Source organism: Balaenoptera borealis (assembly GCF_965194805.1).
Source record: "Balaenoptera borealis genome assembly, chromosome: 6".
In the NCBI taxonomy this organism is placed as follows: domain Eukaryota; kingdom Metazoa; phylum Chordata; class Mammalia; order Artiodactyla; family Balaenopteridae; genus Balaenoptera; species Balaenoptera borealis.
The window spans coordinates 44,239,386-44,265,686 of record NC_138863.1 but is presented as its reverse complement, the minus strand read 5'-3'; the positions used below and the strand labels follow the sequence as shown (position 1 = coordinate 44,265,686).

General features: G+C 40.6%; 1 protein-coding gene across 3 annotated transcripts in view; it reads left to right on the top strand.

The window, feature by feature from the left end:
* Nucleotides 1-3,028: 3,028 nt before the first annotated feature.
* The window catches only part of MFSD6 (major facilitator superfamily domain containing 6), a 73,008-nt gene continuing 49,735 nt past the window's right edge, over nt 3,029-26,301 (top strand). The window contains exon 1 of one of the 3 annotated variants that reach the window (XM_082397347.1): nt 3,029-3,316. The gene's annotated coding sequence lies outside the window, so the exon portion shown is untranslated. The remainder of the gene's footprint in view (nt 3,317-26,301) is intronic. The other 2 variants (XM_082397346.1, XM_082397345.1) reach the window with 2 other exon arrangements.

Below are 26,301 nucleotides of genomic sequence, written 5' to 3'. Positions count from 1 at the left end.
CAATCACAGAAGAAAGAGAAGAAAGAAAGGCCTAGAACAAAACCAAAATGGAGTATACAAAGGGGAGTGGCTTGAGAGGAAGAGCAAAACCCAAGGCTGTGGGTCACAGAAGTCTGAGGAAGGGAGAGTTTCAAGGTGGGGGACACTCAATAGTGTCCAATGTTGCTGAGAGAGAAAAGTAGATGATACCATTTGCCTTAAAATAAAATCCCCAACCTGCCATATGTGAATATACATGTTTGTAAGAGTTTGCATGAGCTAGGAAGAGGGATTGGTTAAGAGCCAGGGCCCTGAAGCTAGACGACCTAGGTTCAAACGCAGATTCTATCACTTACAAGTGGTGTGAGCTTGGTAGTTACTTCACGTTTATATGCACCAATTTCCTCATTTGTAAAATGGGGTGATAACAGTACCTACATGAACGTGACTGTTGTGAGGCTTAAATTAATAAATACATAAAAAGGGCTTTGAACAGTACCTGGCACAGGTAAGTCCTATATAAGTGTTAGCTGTTTGTTCTCATTATTACCTACTGTAATATGTTTGCTTTGTTATTTAAGAATAATCAGTTCTGCCAAAGGAAATAAGAGAAACAAACACTGTAAGGAGAAGAAATGAAATTAACTGAAAGCAAGTAGTTTGTGAGACAAAGTAAATAGTGCATATATGAGCTGAACGCAGAGAGGAAGGGTTGGAAGGTCCAAATAGGCACCAAATATTCTTGATACAGTAAATATTCATGAGGCATATTAGCACTCAATATTAAGGCAGGATTCAAATGACCACCCACTGGTGACAGCTACACAGCCTCCATTTGTTCTCTGCCTGAGAAATGCAGATAAAATCCACAGCTGCGCATCGGGCTAATTGGTGAGCTGGAACTGGCCAGCCATCCTCGCCCCTGTGTCTCTCAACAGAGAAAGTGTGTGCTGGCTCTGGCCCCAGGTACCCTCTGACTGCCAGTATCAACCTCAACTCTGGTCCTTGTAATCACACCATCAGCACCAGAAGGCTGACTCAGGAGAGAGAGGCACAGATTCTACACATGTTTCATAAAATATACCACCTGCTTGTACCCTAGCCTGAGTGTGTTAATCTACTCTATCTCCTGACTTCTTACTCTGCATTTTAAATTGATTCAATTAGCCATGTGATTTCAACACCCTAATTTTGTCTTTGAGCCTTTCTGTACAATGACCTCTGGGATAGCTTGCCTCGTGGTATACTTGGAAGCTAACTTCCCATACCACACCAACAGTTACCTCACAGGGGGCAGGGAGATATGGGAGGAGTGGCAGTCACTTTTTCTTTATGCATATTTGCATCTTCTCCTTAGTTATACTGAAAAGGGAAGGGGCTACCAGGAAAAAAAATCCTGCCCTAATAAGGCCAATTAAAACAACATTTTCTGCTGTGATGACCCTTGAGGCTACCCTGTCCTATTTGAAACCAGCTTTAACCTCTAGGATGATTTGGCTTCGCTTTTCAACATGGAGCCACTTCTAAGCAGCTGTAGGTTAAGAACAAACGCCCCGCCCCCTCCTGCCCTCCTTCTGTATACAGGAGAGAACCTGAATCTTGTTAGACCTGGAGTCCGCTCACTTTTCTTTTTCCTTCTTTTTCAAAAGGTTGCTTCTTTAATATCTGGACAGATAAGAAGGATGATAATTCTGTTATGACAGCTACCAACTGGGTACTTTATGAGCCGTTCAGTTCCAAATACTGTAGGGGAAGATGTCTCCAGGCCACACCAGACCAAAATCTGTCAATCTCAGAGTCCAACAACCACCTTAATCTCTTTCATATGAAACTTGAGCACTCACTGCTTTTCATCGCTTCGCTTTTATCAGTATTGCAAGTGGATTTATCATGAGGCTAATGGAGCATAAGCTTCAGGGACCCTTTGTAGGTTCCAGGAGAGGCCACAGTGACTTTGTAATTTTGTTTTATTCTTCCTAAAGAGGGACCTCAAATCCTAAAGCTTCAGGGCCTATAAAATTCTCATCGGTATGATTTCGTGGTTAAGAGCTTAAACGCTGGAGATAAAAGACTTCTCACCCTTTTACTATTTAGTCATTTTAGGTTAGTCACATTAAATTTCAGCCTTGATTTCCTCAGTTGTAAAATGGGAATAATAGTACTTATACTTTTAGGATTACGGTAAAGCTTCAATAGTACTTAAACAGTGTTTCATGTATGAGAAATGTTCATCGATGCTAGCTGCCATTATTATTGTTGTTATTCCCAGAACAAGACGATAAGCCTCCTGAGAACAGGATCTGGCACCCCAAAGGCCCATCACAGGCACCCAAAAATACTTGCTGAAGGAATGATACCTTTTACAGCCAACTCCACTCTCCCCACCCCCTCTGCGTGTCTAACCAGAAATACAACTATAATTGCGTTACTGATGCGACACACACGGTTACCTCTTCAGCAAGGTGCCAGATACTCCGTAGCACTTTCTCAGTTTGAAACCGTGCTTTAGTCTCAGCCCTTCCCCGGTGAGTCCTGAAACCCCGGTTGTTTGCCTCCTGTCTCTTGCCAAGCTCCTCTCTCCCGGGTCAACTGAGGACAGTCGGCCACGGCCACGGCTGGCCGAGACACGCTGAGGCAACGCATTAATAGTGTTACCATTCTGCTTGGCACTGACTCAGCGCTTTATAAACGATGGCTATTACTGTTGCTGCTGTTGTTGTTATTATTATTATTATTACAATTCCCAACCAGCCGGCCATCTACTCTTCGCCCCCTCCCCCCGGAGCTAGGCCTGCATCTTTTGCCTGGGGTCGGGGTGGGGCGGGTCTTAGCCGGGACCCGGGGTGGGGGGACCTGGGGATAGACCCTCGCGTCTGCTCTCCCCCTTCGCGGCGCGCTTCCCCGGCAGAGCCGGGGCGGCGGGTCCCCCCGGGGCCGCCAGGGCTGGCGGGAGGCCGGGAGGAGCAGCCGTCGACGCATCCGCCGCCGCCGCCGCAGGAGGCGGAGCGCCGCACCTGGCGGCGGGTCCTCGGCGTTCAGCCCTGAAACGGGTCCAGCCGGTAGCGAGCGGCGGAGGCCGGGCCAGAGGAGGAGGAGGAGAGAAGGTCGCGCCGGCCGGCGTGTTCGGCTCCCCGCTCCCGGTCCCCCCCGGCCCGCATCCCTCCGCCGCGCCCCGCCTCGCCGCAGCCCCCGAGGAACCAGTGACCCGCCCGAGATGGTCAGCGCCGTCGCGACAGCCGCCGCCCCGGCGCCCGGAGCCGCCGCCCCGCGCCCGGGGGAGATGGCTCCCCGCGCCCCGCGCAGCTGAGCTCCCGCCGCCGCCGCCCGCCCGCCGCAGGTGAGTCGGGGCCCGGCGCGCGGGGGAAGGGGGCGCGCTAGGCGGGGCGGCGGGGTAGCCCCACCCTGGGCTCCCCTGCAGGGGCCGGGCCCGGCCGGAGGGCGAGGAGCCCCCTGCGGCGCGCACACCTGCTGTCGCGGAGGGACTTCCGAGGAGGGCCCCGGCGTCAGGGCGTGGGGGGGGGGGTGTCTCCGCTCCCAACCCCGCTCGCCCGCTACTGCCTCCCTCCCCTTGGACCCGAGTCGGTTGTCATCTTTTGGGGCGCTGAGGGCAGCTACAGCCTGCACCCACGGTGCGCCCGGCGCGGGCAGCACTTCCGCAAACGTAACTGCAGTGGGGAAAACAAAGGCGCTGCCCAAGGAAGCCGTCGCCGGCAGCAGCCAGGGTGCCGGGTGAGGGTTGCGCCCCAGTGTCCAGGCCCTTCTCGGCCCGGCCGCACTCGCGCCCTTGTCATAACCGTCCTCGGGAGAAAGAGGGAGGCGAGAACACCAGACAGTCCGAGTGCAGGGACGTAGCCACTTGGGTGGCAAGAGGAGGAAATTGACAGCGTCTGCTTACCCAGGTGAATAAATACGCAAAAAAATACCTCTTTCCCTTGTCTGCTATCATCCTGGGAGAAATTCCCCGCCTCCGTGCTGCTTTACTTCAGCCTGGCCTAACATGTCCCTAGAGCCATTTTGAGATAACAGTCGGGGTTTCTGGTCCTTTTGGGTCCTTTGTATCCCCTACACAGCTCCCTGTAAATTTAAGTAGGATGGTGAAAAATTCCAAATGCGACTTTCCCTTTCATTTATCCCATCTGCATGTGGACAGGCAGGTGGATTCATTACCCTTAAGGCCAGCACACGGTGCATTTCGCCTCTCCCACACGCATTCGCAACCACAAACATTTCCTTTCATCCGAAAATCTTTAATAATTAAACATTTTACAGAGCTACTGGAACAGATGAAATCTTGCCTATTAGTAGTAGAAAAGAACCTTGAAGAGTTGAGGTTTTAATCCCAACTGGTGTCTAAATATTTGTATGCTGTTGGGCATGTCACATCTTCCTGAGCCTCAGTTTTCTCACCTGTAAAAGGAGATGGTTGGGTAGTACAGTGGTCAAGCTTCCCCCTAATTGTTGTTCTAGAAGCTTAGGATTTTCTGGAAATCTAACCTCTTCAAAATAAATGAATGTAAAGGGTGGGTGGGTGGACGTACAGTTGACCAACGACATGTGATAAAAGCAGATGTGTTTTTGGTAGTCCTCTGGTGCCTGCAGGGCGTCTCTTCCCCAAGACATGGCCACTAGTCTGCTAAGGGTGTATGCATCATTGATGGCATTGTTAAGTGAAAGGAGAGGATAGGAAGTCAGCCTCACTGGGAAGGTCGGCTTTTGACACTTTAAGCTGATGGTCGTCAGCAGACACGGAAGATATTTTCAGTTATTTTGTGGTAGTCAGATGGCTTGTGTTTACCACAAGTTGTAAGTAAAACTTAAGATTGCTTTTAGGAGGAAGCTGGGACATTGCTGCTGAGCCCAGGGCAAGACCCCCTGGGGGAGTAGGAGGAGAAAGGATCATATTTCAATAATGCATTAAAGCTACTAAGCATGTTTACAGGAATTTATTTCTAAGGCACTTTCTGTATCTGTATGAATAAGGTAAATGTAAAAACATGAAGGCAAACCAAAACACAAAGATAAACGAAACAGCAAGGTTTGCAGGTATTTGGTGATATGAGGTATTGGATCACCAAGTCTAGCATATATAATTTCTGGATTATTAACAGTAATAAGGCATTTTTTGAGCACTTAGTATGTTCAAGACACCATCTTAAACACTTAATTTCTATATCTCTGTAAGATAAGTCTTGTCGCATTTTATGGATGATGAAAAGGAAGCTCGAATGGTTAAGGAACTTACACAAACCACGTAATCAGTAAGAGGTGGAGTTAGGTTTGACCCCGTGTCTCTGGCTCCAAAGCCCAGGAAATTTCCACACGGTGTCCCTCCCTATTCAGGACCCATTAAGTCTTACCACCTACGCAGGTGCCTTCCTTTGCTTCTTGCCTTTGAATATTAATTTCATTTCAACATACACACATTACATATGTTAACATTTATCTGTGTAAGATAATCTGTATAGTGCATATATATTTATGCATGTATGTTTACCCATTTGTTCTCACCATTTTTAGGTTGAAGGCAAGTGTAAAAATGAATATAACCAGATATATTTAGTATTAGGCTGACAGGTTTTTTGTTTGACTTCTTTTGATATTCAGTAAATCTTGATTTAGCAGTCTCATTGTAGGGAAAGGGAGAAATGCAATAGATGTAAATGTATTTGTTAGCTGCTTGGCACATTGTCTTGGGAAAACATCATGATATGGTAAGTGAAAAAAGGAAGAGATTTATATACAAACCATCATACAAGCACACATATACCTTGTTGTCTCCAAACTGTTGACAGTGGCTTCCTGAAGGAAGTGGGTTCAGATGGTAAAGAGAAGAGGGTACTTTTACTTTTTACCTTATAAAGTTATGTTTGGGCTTAAAAAGCTTTTTTTGCAACAAGCATTTGTTCTTTTATTATAGAAACTAAAAAGAGAAACAAAAGGAATAGAATTGATTCACTTAATAAAAATCAAAAATAAAAAAATTGAATGTGCCTAAACTCTGTAATGTTAGAGAACTGAAATATGAGACTCAGGAGATCCAAGAGGAAGGTGGTATTCTGGGAATTGCATGTGTAGGAGCAAAGGGTGACGAGTCTTGGATGACTAAGTTTTACCTTTTCTAACAGTATCTATAGGGTGTTCTCCAGCACCCCCAATTTTCCTCCCCAATAAGAATGCTTTGGTGCACCCACCCCAATTTACCTGCTGGATAGGGTGATAAGAATTTCTTCCTGCTCTTGCTAGTGGTGGCTGTCTTTTTTTAAAGCATAATTGTTCTTTATGTAGAAGGTAGGAGTAGGAGAAATAAATTTACCTGCTGTGTCATTTCCTGAAATTACGGCATTCTGGATGACTTCAGGTGTAATTATTTTTAGTAACATAATTTCAGGAGCAGGAAGTTGTCAAGTTAATCTAGTCTGATGCATATATAAACATACATATATATGTATAGATACATATACATATGCATATATGTACATAATCTTGTCTGATGTGTATATATACATACCGATGTATATATACAAATCCCACAATTCTGTTTTATGTAATACTAATAAAAATCATTGCTTAGAATCCTTAAAAATTAACACATTTCCCTGCTAAGACTTAGAAATCCAGAATCAAATACATTCAGACTTTTCAGAATCAAGAAAACACATTCTTCCTTGTGTTTTGTACCCAAAGGAAAAGTGAATAAGGTTGGTTCATTATAAACGTAATAGGCAATCCCGAGAAAAACATAATTGTAAAATTATTTTGCAGAAGAGATATTCTGACAATTTTAGGTGTCATCCAACGTTTCATTTAAGGTTCTAATTATGTTTTGGGCTGAGGGAAATCTCAGTCTTTTGATTTAGGAAACTTTGTTGCTCAGTAGGTTCTCTTTAAACCCAGAAATCAAGTGCAAAATCCTACCCTAGTACAAAGCCAGTTTTGGTAAAACCTTTTCCTCAAAGCAAAATGAATGTGTTATTTCCCAGGGCACAGCATTTTGGATTCCTGGGAAATGCAGATGTACACATCTGCTGTGAATTCTCTGTGGGGCAAAGAAAACACCCTTAATGTCTCCATCAAGAACATTCCATTTGGATATGATTCCTTCATGTTTAATTACCCAACATGAGCTGTCTTTGGCCATTTATTATACTTTACTGGCATTTTGGAGGGTGAGAATGCCTGTGTCAGCCTGATTTGTTGTCCTAAATCCTGAATGACATGTTATCCAGTACTTAGCCCTATTGTTGGGTTTCAGTAGCTTTGCTTTGTAGCTGGTTTTCCTTCTCTGTATTTAAAAGATGCTTATTTACTACTTTGTAAAATGGCATTGTTTAAATTAAGTTACTTGGCTGGGTAGCTTTTGGAAACTATCAGAGTCATTTGCTAAGATATTGATTTATTGGCGCTGAGCCCAATAGAAAACTAAACCAAACCAAAACATAAAAAATGTGGAACACCTAAACTTTGAACCTATATATTAATATGTGTCTGCTATAGCTATTGCAACTCTGGTTGCTAGTTTGTGGCTCTAAATAGCATGCAAACACACACACACACACACACACACACCCCTACCTCAGCACCAACAAAAAATACCCCAAATGTTGTGTATTAAAAGTAGCTTTCATCTGCCTTTGTCTACTGTAATGTGAATATGGCTGAGCCATAGATGTGCTGATGATTGTGTTGAAGAGAGTTAAGGTTTGGAAATGTGAATGACTGGCCTGTACTGCCTTGTGACCTGGTGGTCCTGCTGTATTTAGGAAGGGGAGAGAATGGGGCAAAGATGGGAAGAAATCTAGGCTCTTACAAAAACCGTATTCCAGAGATATAAAAGAGGATTGAGTAAAGGATGGCCGAGACATCTTTTTTGACATTTGTTCTGGCCTGTGTTTGAGTAGGGGAGACAAATTCAGGGAATGATGTGCAAGTAGAAATCAGGGAAGTCCAGCTTTGAATGACTCTGAGGAAATGTTTTGATGTGAGACCAAGAGTGGATCTTGGGGGAGAGGGAGATGGGATGTTATGAGTCAGCAGTGGCCGAGGGAGCTCTGGTGTGGCTTTGTTGGGGATAAAAGGGGAACTGGAAAGAGGAACTGGTGGTGTCTCAACAAACCTGATTTGTGGGTTAATTGTGCCCAGCGAAAGTGAGTGAGAAGCCTAGGCTAGTAGTTAACTCCCTGCGTGGTTCTGTAGAGGGACCTGGGTGCCCCCTACCCCACTTTCCCCACGTGGCCACTTTGGGGTGAAGAGCGAAAATGGAGCGGCAGAGTCCAGGACTTCCAGGGGAACTCTGAGCCCCAGAACAGAGGAGGAGTGAGTCCCTATGAGCCATGTGGCGAATTCTTCTCCTATAACTGCTCTGGGCTTTTTTAGGCCCAAGGTTAAGGTAGAACACACTTGGCCCAAGGTAAATAAGGCCTCGCTCAACAGAGCCAAGCCCCAAAGCCCCACACTAAACACTTAAAGCAGAACCATACAGAGCGATGTGGACACTACCTATGACTTTTAAAGAAGTGCACTGATCTGATCCACCATAGCCAAGCTTCTGTAGCTATTGTGGGGTGCCTTCTTCTATTTCAAAATGCTTTCTGTGGAATCGTGTTTAACTGATGAACAGATGGAGCCCAAATTCACCTTTATGAGGGAGTTTGAATAAAAGAGTATCAAAGGGGTAAAAATGACACACTTTTAAATTTTATTTCCTATTAATGAGGTTCTCCTTTTTGAACGTGTAATATCTTTAAGAGTATCTCAAAGCTCTTGTATAACTGGCCCTTTCAGTTGTTCTACTGGTGAGCAGAATCAGCACAAGGATAGGCAGACTTCAACTGAGCACCTCCAAGTGACCTTCCAGGAACTACAGGGTCAAGGTGTCCCAGTTATCACTCAGATACCTTGTATTTCAAATAATGCCTTTTAAATATGTATTTTATTATTTTTTCAAAAACGTATTTATTTATTTTTTGGCTACGTTAGGTCTTCGTTGCTGTGCGCGGGCTTTCTCTAGTTGCGGCGAGCAGGGGCTACTCTTCATTGTGGTGCGCGGGCTTCTCACTGCAGTGGCTTTTCTTTTTTTAAAATAATTAATTAATTAATTTATTTATTTATTTTTGGCTGTGTTGGGTCTTCGTTTCTGTGCGAGGGCTTTCTCTAGTTGCCGCGAGCGGGGGCCACTCTTCATCGCGGTGCGCGGGCCTCTCACTATCGCGGCCTCTCTTGTTGCGGAGCACAGGCTCCAGACGCGCAGGCTCAGTAGTTGTGGCTCACGGGCCTAGTCGCTCCGCGGCATGTGGGATCTTCCCAGACCAGGGCTCGAACCCGTGTCCCCTGCATTGGCAGGCAGATTCTCAACCACTGCGCCCTGGGGTGGCTTTTCTTCGTTGTGGCACGTGGGCTCTAGGTGCGCGGGCTCAGTAGTTGTGGCTCGCGGCCTCTAGAGCACAGGCGCAGTAGTTGTGGTGCACGGGCTTAGTTGCTCCAAGGCATGTGGGATCTTCTTGGACCAGGGCTCGAACCTGTGTTCCCTGCATTGGCCGGCAGATTCTTAACTACTGTGCCATCAAGGAAGTCCCAAATATATATTTTAAAAGTGATATATGCTCATTGGAGAAAAATCCAGTAAAGTCTAAGAAAAAATTAAAGTAACTCCTAATTTTACTTCTGAGAGATAACCCCTAGTAATATTTTGGTATTGTTTTCATATCTTTTTCTAAAGTATAGTTTTTATGAAGTACATAGAGTTACAAATATAAACTCTTACAATATATACAGGTTTGTGTCTTGCTTTTTTTCACTTAATGCAGTGCACAGATCATGAGCTTTTCCCCATATTCTATTAATTCTATTTAAGTTCTATTAATTAACTGCAGTTTTTCCATCCTGTGGATGTAAGTTTCTATTTTTCTCTCATGTGGACATACCATAATTTATTTAACTGTTTCTATTACTGATTGCTCACTTTGTTTCAGTTTTGATCATTATGATAAACATCCATACACTTAAATCCTTGCCTTCTAGAAAGACTATACTTCTACTCTCAGTTAATGAGAGTGACTATCGATCTTCATCTTTACCAGCATTGAATAATCTCATTTTCAAAAATATTAGTATGGCATGTTTATTGAAGTATCTCATTTCTTTAATGGGCTAGGTAATAAATCTTTTTCTGAAAGAAACTGATAGCACTTGGTACTTCTCAATTTATCAGAGTCCTAACAGCATAAGAAGCAAGATAATTTTAGATTACGTATGCTGGAATGTGCTTAGGATATAAATGATTATTTTAGACTATAGTGTGCTTAGGGGATATAAAGAAGAGTCATTGACGGTAGCTACATGTCTATAGAAGAATGTATCTTAAACTTTGAGGTCTGTATTTTCATCTAGATTGTAAACTCGTAAAAGATATGTCTGAGAAAGAAACACCTATAAATTTCTGTTTAGAATGCCTTGTCTTATAGATAGACTGTATACTCTTTAAGCCTCTTAAGTTTCTCAGTGTCTAATAGTGCCAGAATAGCCACATAATAATACCAGTCTTTTATTGAATAAGCATTTATCAAGCACCCATTATAAATATAGCATTATTTTACATACATATAGTGTTATAGTACCAACACCTGGAGTTGTATTTTTATTTCTCATTATAATTCTTATTTTTCCACAGTCTACTTTTCCTGTGTTCCTAGTATTTTTAGATTTTGGACCCGTAGTCCTATATTAATTGTATTTGCCCAAGTCCTTTTCTGAAAAGATTTGAAAAAAAAATTAAATGTGTGTCTGTGTGTATAGAACAAGCATTCACATAACTAGGTTTAAAAATAAACCAAAAAACATTTTAATATAATTTTAATTTCTTTTTTACTCATATATATTCTGTATTAATTGCTTCTCAAGTATAGCAAGCAATAATTTATAGAGGAAAATCTAAAACTTTAAGTAAACAACGTAGCTTTCAATGTCAGTCTTTAAAAAAGTCTTTGTTTTATACTTTGAAAAGATAAGAAAAGAAAAAAAAAAGATAAGCTAAGATTTTTCTGTGTTAGCTTCTTGGCAAAGAAACAAAAATTGTGTTTATAATCATTAAAATAGTAAATAATTTGATAATAGAGACAGTTTTCAAATGACAAGAGTTGACTTGCTGTGGCTTCTGCTTTCACTGTGGCCTATGCCCATGCTGACCGGGTTCCAGCCTTCCCTCTTTCTCTCCTCTTCTAACCCGGTACCTGTTCTATTACCTAGAAGGTGTTTGAAGACACCGTTGCAATGCTGGCATAGTTCTCAGGCTCCCACATGAAAATAATTGCACTTGTAGGGTTCCCAATCTGAGAAACTGCATAATGTTGGAAAGCTAATAGGAATTGCATAAACATTTATTAGAGAAATACATGTATGATGGTAGCATCAATATACATTTGAAAAGGAGTGGAACATGTATGTATGACACATTTATTCAGTGCTTTCAAAGACCACTGGCAGTAACTCCATGGCTCCCACAGGCTAGAACTGTTGCCCTGGAGGAAGCCAGTGGCCGGTGAGTCCATGCCCACTTCTGTGGCTCATGGCTGGAGGGGAGTGGGTAGGGAAGCTCTGGGTGGGCTTGTCTTTCGAGACCTGTTGCTGGCATTCCAGATTGAAAAGTAGAAGAATTTCCCCCAATTTTGAAGTTACGCGCTTTGTAACACTGAGGTTAGCACTCTTGGTTCAGTAATCTGAGTACCACCACTATTTGTAAGATTATTTCAATGGGAAAATGGTTTCTAAGCTTCAGCAATTGAAGTACAATGAATATTGGAAACCCGGCTGTTCAGGAGTTTGGTTATTTTAAACAAACAATTTCATTGCCGTGTCTGGCTATTGATTTTGGTTTAGAGAGAGATGACTATGCACTGGTTCTATTTTTACAAAGTTTCTGTGGCCCCCTTAAATCCTTACATTGTTTTCCTTCTTGACAAATAAATGCAGAGTGTCAGCAGCAGCATATTCAATTAATTTTACTTCCTATTTTCAACACCTATTGGATTTTTTTTTTTTTTGGTTGGAGAAACAAGATATAAATATATTTTAAAAAACCTTTTTCTTCCATGCTGTACTATGAACTGTTACTTGTTCCTCACACTGGGCTTGTTTTATTTATTTATTTTTTAACATCTTTATTGGAGTATAATTGCTTTACAATGGTGTGTTAGTTTCTGCTTCATAACAAAATGAGTCAGCTATATATATACATATGTCCCCATATCTCCTCCTTCTTGCGTCTCCCTCCCACCCTCCCTATCCCACCTCTCTAGGTGGTCACAAAGCACCGAGCTGATCTCCCTGTGCTTGCGGCTGCTTCCCACTAGCTATCTATTTGACATTTGGTAGTATTAGGAAGTTTATTTGAGAAGGAAACGAGGTTTGGGGGCCTGCTTCAAATTTATACTGTAAGCTCTTGGCACAATATTTAATCAAAAGCCTAAAACGAATAAATAGAAATCTGCTTCCATGATGGTTGATAAGGTCTAAGGACCTACATTACAAATTTTTTATTGACATTCAAATGTGTCTTCCACAAAGTGAAAGTGAAAACCCCCTTGGCTTTTATTACTAAAACGACCTTTAGGGTTAAAGTCTATGCCACGCCCCTGCGCCCCCCACCCTACCCCCCGTGAAAATAATTTGTTCTTTTTACCATCTTAGTAGGTGAAGGGATATATGTTAGAGTAGGCTTCATCTCCTTTCTTTCATATTTATTATGTTACAGATATAATTAAAGTGTTCCTAAGGTGGCTATAGTTTTTAAATTTTTTAGTATTTATTTACTTGGTGGCGCCAGGTCTTAGTTGAGGCACAGGCACGCGGGATCTTCGTTGCAGCCTACGGCATCTTTTTAGTTGCGGCACGTGGGCTCTGGGTTGGGACATGCGGGATCTAGTTCCCTGACCAGGGATGGAACCCGGGCCCTCTGCATTGGGAGCGCAGAGTCTTAACCACTGGACCACCAGGGAAGTCCCAGGGGGTATATTTTATTTTTTTCTTAAAGTTACCATTTATTAAGAGCATACCATGTACCAGCCCTATTAACCTGTCACATCCATTTTTTTCTTCTATTCCTTGCAGCAATCCTAAGAGTTTAGTGCGAATGAGATTTACAGATTTATAAATGTAAAACCTAAGAGGTGAAGAGGTTAGAAACCTGGCCAAAGCCATGTGGCTAGTAATCGCTTCAAAACTCATCTTTCAGCCTCTAGTGCTCACCCTCTCAGTTATGACATGACACCCTTTCTAAGCACAGTCAATCCTCTTAATCGCCCAGTGAAATAGGCTGCGCTTGTGCCCCTGTTCCCACTTTACAGGTGCGGACACTGACCTGAGTGGTAACATAACTTGCCCAAAGACACCTGGTTATTATTTTATTTTTCACACACACACACTGTATTTTATTTTTACAAGAGATAAATAGACTGACACCAAGCATTGTAAATGGATGACCACAACAAAAGCAACAATGATTGCAATTAACCAAACACGAAACACACTCATACTGTGTCATAATATTGACATTCAGTCCAGTAATCCTCCACTGTAACACCTCCTTTACTTTGCAGTGAAAATTGATTTGTATATTTTTTGCCTCTGAGTCCTTGTGGGATTTTTTTTTTTTATTCAAACAGAAAGTCACAAAAATTATAATCATCCTCATCAGTTCACTCAGTCCCAGGGGGCTATATTTTAAATGAATATTTATTTCTTGCTGTGGATACTTAATTATCATTCTAGTCCATAATCCAACAATGTGTTCTCTAATAAGCCTGTGCACCCATCCCACCTCCCAACTAGGCTGTGGTCATGGAAATGGATATGGATGTAAATTCATGAGCCATGATGGATAAAATGCTAGCTGGGTTCCGGGGTTCAAGGGTGGTGCCAGGGATTACGAGATCACTTGGGAAGAATGCTTTTGGAGTGATTGTAAAATAAGGCCCAACATTGTAATGAAATATCATGCCCTGGAATGAGATCACAGCCACCACCGCCACCGAATGTTGCTATGTTGCTTTTGAGTTAGAAAAATGCTTTTTCATACATTATTTCATTTAAGCCCTAGAACCCCTCTGAGAGTTAATTGACTCTGGTTTGTGTTTTTAGTCTCCATTTTACAATGAGGAAAGGGAGGCTCAAAGAGGCAGTGCTTTGTCAAAGCCAGGAGAGCAACTGAGACTTCTCTCTGCACTTCCTAAAATTAATGTCTGTCACCTTAAGCTTTAGTAAAATCTTATGTGTATTTTGCCATCAGGTATTTGTCAAAAATAGCCAATATTTATTGAGAGCTTACAAGAATAAAGGGCAGTATGCTAAGTACTGGATTCCTCCCTCAAAGAGTTTATGATCTAGTTGGGCAAACAGGAAATATCTATAAAAAGAGCAATAAAATTACCCCTACATCATGCAACAGCTCAGGTGTGGGAGTAATCTTCAGAAGTAGAGGAAGGAGTCAGGAAAATACTGCAAGTTTATTGTATCTCCAGATGTTATAAAAAATTGCCTTAGATTCAGTTCATAAAGTACTGTCTAAAATGATTCCATCATAGGATATCAGTATTTGCAATTAGTGTTACACTAAAATAGAAGGTCAGATGTTAGGGAATCCTTAGTAGAGGTTGCAGTGGCAGAACCCTGCCAATCTCTTTTCCACACTGAAGCTATAATGATCTTTGTAAAATACAAATGTGGCCCTTCTACTCTCCCGTTCAGTTCTCTTTGGAGGCTCCCCATTATACTCAAAATACATAATACACACAAGTTCTTACGTATCAGGCGCTGTGCTAAGAGCTCAACACGCATTATCCTTTTTCATCCTCACGGCTACCCTAACGGAAAAATATTATTATGTTCCTTATTTTGTAGATGAGGAAGAGTAAGACTTAGAGAAGTTAAAAGCTTTCCTAAGGCCACAGAACTCGACAGTGGCCGAGCTAGGATCCCAATCTCGGCCAGTCTCTCACTCCCGACTCAGGAACCCCTTGGCATCCTGCAGAAGGCCTTTCTTGATCAGCACCTCCCATGGTTCTCCTTTGTGGGTTACACTTACTCATCCACTAAGGCTCCCCTTAAGGCCCCACCCCAGAGACTCCTGTGTCACCCGTGCTTGCACCTATTTTAACATTTGGCACAGCAGGTTATGGTTGTGGAGAGACCCCCGCCTCTCTTTCTCTCCACTGGATTTGATAGCAGGGATTGCGTCTTTACACCATTTGAATTATTGGTCACCAAGCATGCATCCCATTTAATGGTTGGTGTTAAATTCATGCTTGTGGGATTAAAAAAAAAAAGCATGTCTTTATCTTCACTATAACTCTCTAATGTAGTATTTTGTATTCTACCCAGTCATCCCTCAGCTTGATACTTGAGGGCATCTGTAATGTATTGCTGTTTGCTAGCCTCGTTTGCCCTTCAGCCCCAGTATTAACCTTGTAAGGATCTCTTGCTGTCTTTTCTTTCCCCCATCCTGGAGTAGTTTTTCCATCCTTTGTCTAAGGCAAATCGTACACATCTTTCAAGGTTCAAGTTAAGTCCCTCATTCTCTCGACAACTCCCATCTGGAGTTTGGACTCTCTACTCTGAACTCCAGAAGCACCCCTGTTATCAGTAACATTTTTGGTTAATTATGCAGTGTTCTGTGACTTCTCTTGTATTATTCCTCTGACTTGTCATTTAAATCTTCCTTGTGTTTTGGGCTCACCTTGTCAACTATAACGTCTTCGAGGCCCAAGACCTCTTTGTCTAGTAGCGGCACAGTGGGTTGACAGGCAGTATCTGCTAAGAGCACAGACTGTCTGGATTTGAATCCCAGCTCTGCTGCATATTCCCTATGTGACGTTGGGGTAATTATTTACCTTCTTTGTGCCTCAGTTTCCTCATCTGTAAAGTGAGGAAAGTAATCATGTTTACCCCAGAGAACGGTTGTGAGGAATAATGAGTTAGTACATTTTAAGCCCATAGCAAGTGTTGTTTAAGTGTTGTGGTGGTGTAGTTAGTAATAATAGTGAGAATAATATAGCCCACTGAAAACCCTTATTAAAATACAAAAATGTTGTCCAAGGGGGACAACCACAGGCTGTGAATTAACCACCGTATGAATCAGTTTGTCACCTAGCAGACAGGTTTTGCTGTGAGCCTGGGAAAGGTCCATCAAGAATGACAAGGACAGCAGGTTCTGGGTTCCGGGAGGAGTTTCAGTCCAAGTGGAATGCTGTCGCTAGCAGCTGTGCAGAGCCTGTGGGTGTAGCACTGTGTGCCTGCAGGGCTCAAACTGGACTCCAGAGAATCGGGGCTGACAAAACTAGAACGAGTTTGATTCTTTCACAATTTGATGTAGCCATAAAGGAGCCACGTCAAAATGCTCCAAAAGGAAGAGGAAGGTTCCAAAATAGTCATTCACCTTTGCACACCTTAATGCCCTTGTAGCACGTGTAACTGTTGTAAAGCCAACCTTATATTTCTTTTTCATGACATTGGCTAAATGTGTAGCAGATGCTAAAGCAATCCTTATTGAAAAAAGATCTGTTGGAATTGACATTGAGTGCTGTGCTTCTGAGGAAAGCTCTATTCTGGAAAATGCTGGGGGTTGAACTGAATGTTCACAGTATAGGATGTAAATACCAGGATGCGAAGGCTTATTTAGAGGAGCTTCTGTATGTCTGTGTTAGGAATACATTGCAGCAGTGATTAGAGTTCTGCTCTGGGATTCACATTGCTCAGAGGCATAGAGAGTGGTCAGTAAGAGTTGACAGGGTAGAGCTAGCTCTGAGGGTTCAGGAAGTGGATTTCCCCATTTTGCAGCTTCAGTCCTGGTCTCTGGGCAACATCGTGTTGATAGCAGTGGTGCCAGGAGGAATGTCCCTTCTGTGTAATCCATGGGTTGTTTCCTCTCCATCACTGGTAGTTATGTCACTGCTACATTAGAGCACACATTATCATAGCATTGGCAGATCTGACCTTTGGCGATTATTATTCCAAGTAATATATTCAGGTTTAAGATTTTCTTTCTTCAGAAGTTGAATCCATTTCCATACTCATGTATTTGTGGATAACTCAACGTATTTTTGAGCAGCTTTAATTTAAATATTTAATGAAGAAAGCTATCAATTTTAACAAGAATGATTTCATCACCCCTCATCAATAATTCAGAAATACCTATTTTTTAATGACTCAGTGTAGGTACTAGTAGAATGCCCTTCCAGGTTTTAAAAGGCTGTGTTATATATGTTCACAGTAATGATGTTGATTACTATCATTAGAGAGTGCCAAGTGAGAAAACTTTTCTGCTTTTCTAAAAAACAAACAAAAGCCCTTCGTATCCAAGTAGGATTAACTGCAAACCTGTAATATAGATTTTTCTAGAGAAATTCATAGATTTATTTCTGTTTATAATTTGAAATGTTTTCTCTCTTTTTTAAAGTTTCTTTAAAAAAAATCTTTAAGATTCAGAAGTTTAAAACAAAACATTAGCTTAATGGGTTCATGTTGGTGGACTATTAAATAAAAAAATTCTCCCCTAGATTTGTAAACAGGTTAAGTACTTCATACAGCATGTGAATATTCTAACTGCTCCTTATACTTATTCTATCAATCCTTATGGCAAATTAAATGTAATCTAAGTCATCCAAAGCATGCCCTGCTTTGGGACATATTTTAATTTTATTAAAATGCAGAGGTTTTTGGGGGGTTCATTTGTTTCTTTTTTGTCCCTGATCCTTTGATTACACAGATGACTATAGTTATACTTTATTTTGTTTCTTTGTTCACAATGTGATTATTTCAGTTCCTTTTCATAGTATCTAAATATGACCTGAAAATATTGAGTCTAAACACTAATGTCCAGAGTTGAAACTAAAAGTTTTTGTTTGTTTGTATTTTTAAATTTGAAATTCATATAAAAGTTACTGAATGTGACATTCATATAAAAGGTACTGAATGCCATATTACAGGAACATTTTCTTCACTACTTTGCATTTGTTGATATTTTGAGAACTACTTAACATCTGGACTCATGTTAACAAGAGAAACTTTGCATAACCTATGATAATTAAAAATCATTTGAATCAGATGGAGAGGAAAGAATGGTTTAGGGGAAGTCACTCATCAAGGTTTAAATCAACCTCCTAATGTAATATATTTTGCAGCTTTGAATTAGCATTTGGAGGTTGATTCAGTTCTTCATCATCACTTGAACAATTTGGGAATTATGCTTTTTAAAGGTAACTTTGTGTCCTTCTCTGACCTACTTGTTATAGAAGCAGTAGTTGATTTATGGAGGATAATTAAATAAAAGCCACCTGACAGGAATTCATGCAGTCAGAATTCGTTCTGTACAATTCTGAAAACTATTTTTAGTCTGTGATAGAAAGATACTAGCAGCTGCTTTTGATTATCTTGTACCAAGACAAAGCCCATGTGCCTGCATATTTCTTTTTTAGCTTTGCTTTTTATTTTTTAAGTGAGTTATGCATGTACAAAGCTTTTTAAAAAAAATTAGCAAGTTTACAAGACTTGTTTCTTTTATTTTTTTAAATCAGACTTCTACGACATCCCTCCTCATTTTCCCTCCAGAGGCAACTACATTCTCTGCCTTTAAGGTGATTATTTTGATAGTCACCAGTGCATTTTGAAATAAAAAGCTTGTATTCTTAATTCATGATTTTTAAATGTAGGCATTATCTGTTGTCTTCCCACTATGGAAGATACAGAGTTACTCTCCATGCTGCCCCGGCTCTCTGTGCCCATTCAGCCTTCTCATTTCCCTATCTTCCCCATATGGTTACGTGGCAATTTTGGTTAGTTCAGTAGTCACTACTTACGTTAGTATGACTCTGTGATCGAAGCTGAGACATGTAGTAAACTATGATTATTTTTCTTTTCTTGTGCAACTTTTTGTTTTCTTACAGTGTTTTGTTTACCTTTCTCTAAACTTACCAGTAATTCATCCCTGAACTCTTCACCAGTGGTCTAAATTTCCTCTTAGGACATTCAAATGTATTGGTATTCTGCAGGTGTCACTTTGCTGACAAAGCCTCTCCTGGAACCTGCACACCTGACCCAGCTACACTGGCCGCCTTTTGTGTCATCCTGGGATCTCCAGTCACCAGCATGCCGTATTCCCTTTGCCTCTCTCCTATGTTAGTTCTCTTATTTTCTAAATTCCATGTCTTACTCTCTCTTGTTTTATTCCCTTGTTTTGGCAGTGCACAACCTGAGAAAGGGTATATGAGAGGTACATTTCTTTTGAGAAATTGCATATGTGAAATGTCTTTCTTTTACCTATAAACTTGAATGATAATTGGGTTGAGTACAGCTTCCAGTGTTGTTGAGATATCTGAAGCCATTCTGGTCCCTGATCCTTAGTATGTGACACATTTTATTCTCTGAAAGTTTGTAGGGCCGTCTGTTTTGTTCTGATGTTCTGAAAGCTTGATGATGTACTTTGGCTTGGATGTATTTTATCCACTGTGTTAAGTACTCCGTGGTCATTTCAGACAACTCATATATCTTTCAGTTCTGAGAAATTTTCTTGAATTAAAAAGATTCCCATCTCTCAATTTTCTCTGTTTTTCCCTTGGAGTTCCTGTTTTTTAGGTACTTGACTTTCTGGGTGATCCTATATTTGTCTTGTCTTTTCTCTCCTGCTTTCATCTCTTTTCTTTTTCGCTTCATATTTTAAGTTCTTTTTTTGTTGTTGAAAAATAATATAGTTCACTGACTTTTTATAACGTGAATACTTCCATTTAATAAAGATTCAGATAAAAACGAAAACAAAAAAAACCCCAACCCCCAAATTATCAGGACCCCAGAACTCCTTCTAGCTGCTACGTCACCCAAGGGTAATTACTATCTTGAATGTTTTTAATTAATCTTTTTTATTCTGAGATAATTATAGATTCACACACAGTTGTAAGAAATAATAGAGATAGCGCATTTATCCAGTACCCACTTTCCCCCAGTGGTAACATCTTGCAAACCTTAGTATGATAGCAAAACTTTAGTATAATAGCACAACTAGGATACTGACATTGATACAGTCAAGATACAGACCATTTTTATCACCACTAGATCCCTCATGTTGCCCTTTTGTAGCCGCCTCCACTTTCCTCCCACCTCTACTCCCTACTGAACCCCTGGCAATCACTTATATGTTCTCCATTTCAATAATTTTGTCACTCTGAGAATGATATATGAATGGAATCATACAGTGGATAATCTTTTGAGATTGGCTTTTTTCACTCTTTATAATTCTCTGGAGATTCATTCAGGTTATTGTATGTGTCAGTCATTTATTCCTTTTTATTGCTGAACAATTTTCCATGGTATGGAGGTACCAGTTTGTTTAACCATTCATCTATGAAGGACATCTGAGTTACTTCCAGTTTTCGGCTATTACAGATAAAAGATGCAGTAAACATTTGTGTACAGGTTTCTGTGTGAAAATAAGTTTTCAGTTCTCTGGGATAACTGCCCAGAAGTGCAGTTGCTGGGTCACGTGGTAGTCACGTGTTTGGATTTATAAGAAACTGCCAAACTGCTTTGCAGAGTGGCTGTACCATTTTACATCCCCAGCAGCAATGTATGAGGGATTTAGTTTCTCTTTATCCTTGTCAGAATTTGGTGGTGTTACTATTTTTATTTTAGCTGTTCTTATAGGTGTATAGTGATGTATCATGTTTTTAATTTACATTTTCCTAACGGTTAATGACAATGAACATCTTTTCGTGTGTTTATTTGCATCTGTATATCCTGTATATTCTCTTTGGTGAAATGTCTCTTCATGTCTTATCTGTTTTCTAATTGGATTGTTTGGTGTATTTTCTGTTGAGTTTTGAGAATTCTTGACATATTCTAGATACTAGCCCTTTGTTGAATATGTGGCTTGCAAATATTTTCTCCCAGTTTATAGCTTGTTTTTTCATTCTTTTAATAGAGCCTTTCACAGAGCAAAAGTTTCAAATTTTGATAAAGTCTAATTGTTCATTTTTTCGTTTTTTGAGTCACGCTTTTGGTGTTAAGTCTAAGAACCGTTTGCCTAGCACTAGAACCTGAAGATTTTCTCCTAGGTTTTTTTTTCCTAAAAGTTTTACAGTTTTACATTTAAATCCATGAATCCATTTCCAGTGAGTATCCATATAAGGTATGAGACTTAGGTTGACATTCATTTTTTGCCTATTGATGACTGATTGCACCAGCACTATTTGTTGAAAAGTTTTTTATCTTTCTCCCATCGAATTGTTTTTGCATCTTTGTCAAATATCACTTGGACATATTTGTGTGGATTTATTCCTGTGCTCTCTGTTCTGTTCCATTGATCTATGTGTCTGTTCTTCCACCAGTACCACATAGTGGTGATTAGTATGTGGCTAAGTAATAAATCTTCTTTTTCAAAATTGCTTTAGCTATTCTAGTTCCCTTTCCTTTTCAGATAAATTTTAGAGTAATCTCACCTATATCCACAAAAAAATCTTGTTGGGATTTTGATAGGGACTGTGTTAAACCTGTATATAAATTTGAGGATAATTGAAATCTTTACTGTGTTGAGTGTTCCACCCCATGAACATGGTATGGTTCTCCATTTATTTAAATTTTTAATTTCTTTTATCAGCATTTTGTAGTTTTCAGCATACAGTCCTGTACATGTTTTGTTAATTTATACTGAAATATTTCTTCTTTCTAGAAGCTTTTGTAGCTTTTTTGGGATTTCCTACATAGACAGTCATGCCAACTGCAAATAGAGACAGTTTCTTCCTTTTTGATCCATATGCCTTTTGTTTCCTTTTTTTCCCTTATTGCGCTGGCTGGAACTTCCAATACAAAGTTGCATAAGAATGATGAGACCAGACAGTCTTCCCTTCTTCCCTATCTTAGAGAAAAAGCATTCAGTCTTTCACCATTAAGTGTAATGTTACCTGTGGGTTTTTGTAGGCGATCTTTATCAAGTTGAGGAGGATCCCCTTTATTCCTATTTTTCTGAGACTTTTCCTGAATGAGTGTTTAATTTTGTCAAATGCTTTTTTCTGCATCAATTAATAGGATCATGATACTTTTTTTTAAAATAAATTTATTTATTTTATTTATTTTTGGCTGCACTGGGTCTTCACTGCTGCTTGTGGGCTTTCTCTAGTTGCAGCAAACAGGGGCTACCCTTCGTTTTGGTGCGCGGGCTTCTCATTGCGGTGGCTTCTCCCGCTGTGGAGCACGGGCTCTAGGCACGCGGGTTTCCGTAGTTGTGGCACGTGGGCTCAGTAGTTGTGGCTCGCAGGCTCCAGAGCGCAGGCTCAGCAGCTGTGGCACATGGGCCCAGCTGCTCCGCGGCATGTGGGATCTCCCCGGACCAGGGCTCGAACCCACGTCCCCTGCATCGGCAGGCGGGCTCTCAGTCACTGCGCCACCAGGGAAGCCCCATGATACATTTTTTTCTTTACCTTGTTTATATGGTGGATTACATTGATTGAGTTTCAAATATTGCACCAGGCTTGCATCCTTGGAATAAATCCCACATGGTCATATGCACAATTCTTTCTACATATTGCTAAATTTTCTTTTCTAACACTTAGTTAAGGATTTTTGTGTCTGTGTTTATAGGGATGTTGGTCCATAGTTTTCTGGGTTTTGGACTTATTTCTGGAGACAGGAGTCTCACTTGATAATTCTTTTCTTTCGGCATTTAAAAAATATTGTATTCCTTCTGGTGTCCATGGTTTCTGATAAAAAATCTGCTATCATTTGAATAGTTTTTCCCCTGTTGGTAAGTTGTGATTCCTGTCTCTGCCGTCAAGATTTTTTCTTTGTCTTTGGTTTTTATAGTTTGACTATGATGTGTCTTGGTGTGGGTTTCTCTTGTTTAGAATTCATTCACCTTCTTGAATCTGTAGGTTTATGTCTTCTGCCAATTTGAGAGGTTTTCAGCCTTTATTCCTTTGAGTAATTCAGTACTGCCCTTTTCCTCTTCTCCTTCAAGGACTCTGATGACATTAATATTCAATCTTTTGTTATAGTCCCACAGGTTCTTCAGGCTCTGTTAATTTTTTTCAGTCTATTTTCTTTCTGTTGTTCAGATTGTATGATTTCTATTATTCTTTCAGCTCACTGATTCTTCGCTCTCTCTCCTCCATTCTGCTGTTGAGTGCATGCATTGAGTTTTTCATATTTTGGTTATTTTACAGTTCTAAAACTTCCATTTTGTTTTTCTTTTTATATTATATTTCTTTGCTGAGACTTTCTATTTCTGTGCTTCAACTTTCTGTTTTTTTTCATTTGTTTCAAGCATGTTTGTAATTGCTTGTTGAAGCATTTTTGATAGCCGTTTTAAAATCCTTGTTACCTTATTCTAACATTCCTCTCATTTTGGTATTGGCATCTACTGTCTTTCTTCACTCAGTTTGAGGTCTTCCTGATTCTTGGTATGATGGTTTTTTTAATTGAAACCTGGACACTTGGGGTTTTATGTTGTGAGACTCTGGATCTTACTTAAGCCTTCTGTTTTAGCTGGATTTTTTCTGACACTGCTCTGGCAAAGGAATGGGAGATGCTGCCTCATTACTTCCAGATGGAGGTAGAAGTCCAGGTTCCCCACTCAGCCTGTGCTGACGCCTGCAGTAGAGATGGGTGTTCTGGCTCATGATTAGGTGTCCACTGATACCTCCCTGGCTGGGAGGGATAGGAGTGCCTTTTTACTGCTCCCCACATGGCCTCCCGTGGATACCACAGTGGAGGTGGGGGGAGTAATCTTGTTACTGCTGGGTGGTGTTGAAAGTTCTGACTCTCCACCGGGCCTCCTCTGACACCACCTCAGTGGGGAAAGGGTGCCTTGTCAATCTGACAGGTGGGGGTGGAAGTCCAGATTCCCCATGTGGCCTCCACTGACACTGTTGTGGGGATGTGGCCTCATTACCTCCTAGCAGTGATGAAAGTCTCAGCTCCATACTTGACCTTCTCTGACACCAACTCGGCTGAGGGGTTGGGGTGCTCTGTTATAGCTGGTGAAGGTGGAAGTCTAGGTTCCCCATTTGGCCTTTGCTAGTAGAGGTGGGAGTGGGACAGGCTTTTCTTTCTCTGTGGTATTTAACTGGAATAGAGTAATTATCTATAGCCTTCTGTTTTTCTAGGCTTCTCTTTCCTGGTTCTTTGGCTGGAGAGGCCCAGTTCTTTTTTTTTTTTTTTTTTTGGTCTGTCCTCATTAACGTTTCTGAGTTCTTTAGCCCCACTCATCGTTGTGTTGTTCTTTGGGTATCAAGTCCCCTAGCAGGTCTGCCTTTTTCTGCCTACGTTTTAGAGTCTTCTATGTTTGTTTTATATATAATGTCCAAGATTTTTAGTTGTACTTAGCAGGAGCAGTAGGGAAAAGTATGTCTACTTCATCTTCTCAGAAGCAGAAGTCTACCTGGCTTATAAGAGCATAAATTAGTTTTGCCAACTTTTGAACTCTGTTATCAGTGGAATCATGTAGTATATGTTCTTTTGGTTTTTGCTTCTCTCATTCCATATTATGTTTGTGAGATTTATCCTTGTCATTGTACGTATTTGTAGTTTCTTCATTTTTATTGCTATATGGCATTTGATTGTATGGATATAACACAATTTATATATTCTGCTGTGGACAGGTTGCTCCCAATTTGGGGCTATTAAAATTGTCCTGAACATTTCTGTAGATATCATTTGGTGAATATATTACTATTTAATATACATACCTTAGACTTGTCATAGGCTATACATTCAGGTTTAATAGCTATTCCCAAACAGTTATTAGTGTATCACTTTACACTCCCACCAGCAATATATGAGAGTTCCAGTTGCTCCACATCCTCACCGACACTTGGTATTATTTGTCTTATTTATTTTTCCCATTTTGGAGGTATGTTACATTATTGCATTCTGGTTTTAATTTGCTTTCACTGCTCACTTTAGTCAAGTTGAGCATCTTTTTATATATTTATTCACCATTTGCATAAGCTCTTTTGTGAAGTGCCTGTTCAAGTCTTTCGCTCATTCTTCTTATTGGGCTACTTGATATTTTCCTATAAATTTTAAGAAGGATTCTTTATATATCAGATACATTCTTGTGTCAAATATATATAACATTCACCCTCACCAGAATACCTTCTCCTACTCTTTGGCTTGCCATTTCAGATTTAATGTTGCCTTTTTATGAACAGAAGCTCTTGATTTTAATGTACTCCAATTTATTTTTTTCTTCCTTAATGCTTAGCACTTTTTATGTCCTATTTAATAAATCTTTTTTCTGTCCTAAGATCTTCAAGATGTTTTTCTGTGTTTTCTTCTAAAAATTATGTTATTTTATCTTTTACTTTTAGATATACAATTCATCTGGAATTTATTTTTATATGATGTGAGGTCGAGGTATCTGTTTATTGTTGTTGTTTTTTCTAAGTCACCTAAAATTTTTCTTCCACATCATCTGTTAATTTTTCATTTGTGCTCTTTTTTCTTTTTCTTTTTTTAAAAATAAATTTATAAAGTTATAGATTTATTTATTTGGCTGTGTTGGGTCTTCATTGTTGCATGCGGGCTTTCTCTAGTTGCAGCTAGCGGGGGCTACTCTTCGTTGCAGTGCATGGGCTTCTCATTGCGGTGGCTTCTCTTGTTGTGTAGCACGGGCTCTAGGCACACGGGTTTCAGTAGTTGTGGCTCACGGGCTCTAGAGTGCAGGCTCAGTAGTTGTGGCGCATGGGCTTAGTTGCTCTGCGGCATGTGGGATCTTTCCGGACCAGGGCTCGAACCCATGTCCCCTGCTTTGGCAGGTGGATTCTTAACCACTGCGCTGCCAGGGAAGTCCCTGTGCTCTTTTTTCTATAACACATTTTTATAGCTTTTTTTTTTCATTCAAGCATTCCTTTTATTCCTTCCTCCTCCTCCTCCTTCTTAAAAAATATGTATTATCTTATTTTTGTTTCATAGTTGCATTTCTTTTCCTATTTCTAAAGATATTAATAATATATTTAAAAAAATATTTTCCTCCTCACAGAGCTTCTATTTTCTCCATATTGTTTTTTTTTCCTGTTTATTTTGGTTCTATCTTTCCTGTAAGAGACTTTCCTTAAATATCTTGTAATTCTCGGTGACTGCTCATGTTTAGTGGTAGGGCTAGATAAGACTCTGAACTCCTGTGTGGAGTGATTTGGTTGGGTTCTTTAGTTGGGGAGGCTTCAATATCAGGATTGAGAGGTCATTTCTCTTGGGCTAGTCAGATTCTCCCCGGAAGAACCTTCCAGTTCTTGCCAGCCTCTGGGAGGATGAAAGCCTTGGAGGATAAAAGCCTTGCTAGCCTCTGGGAAC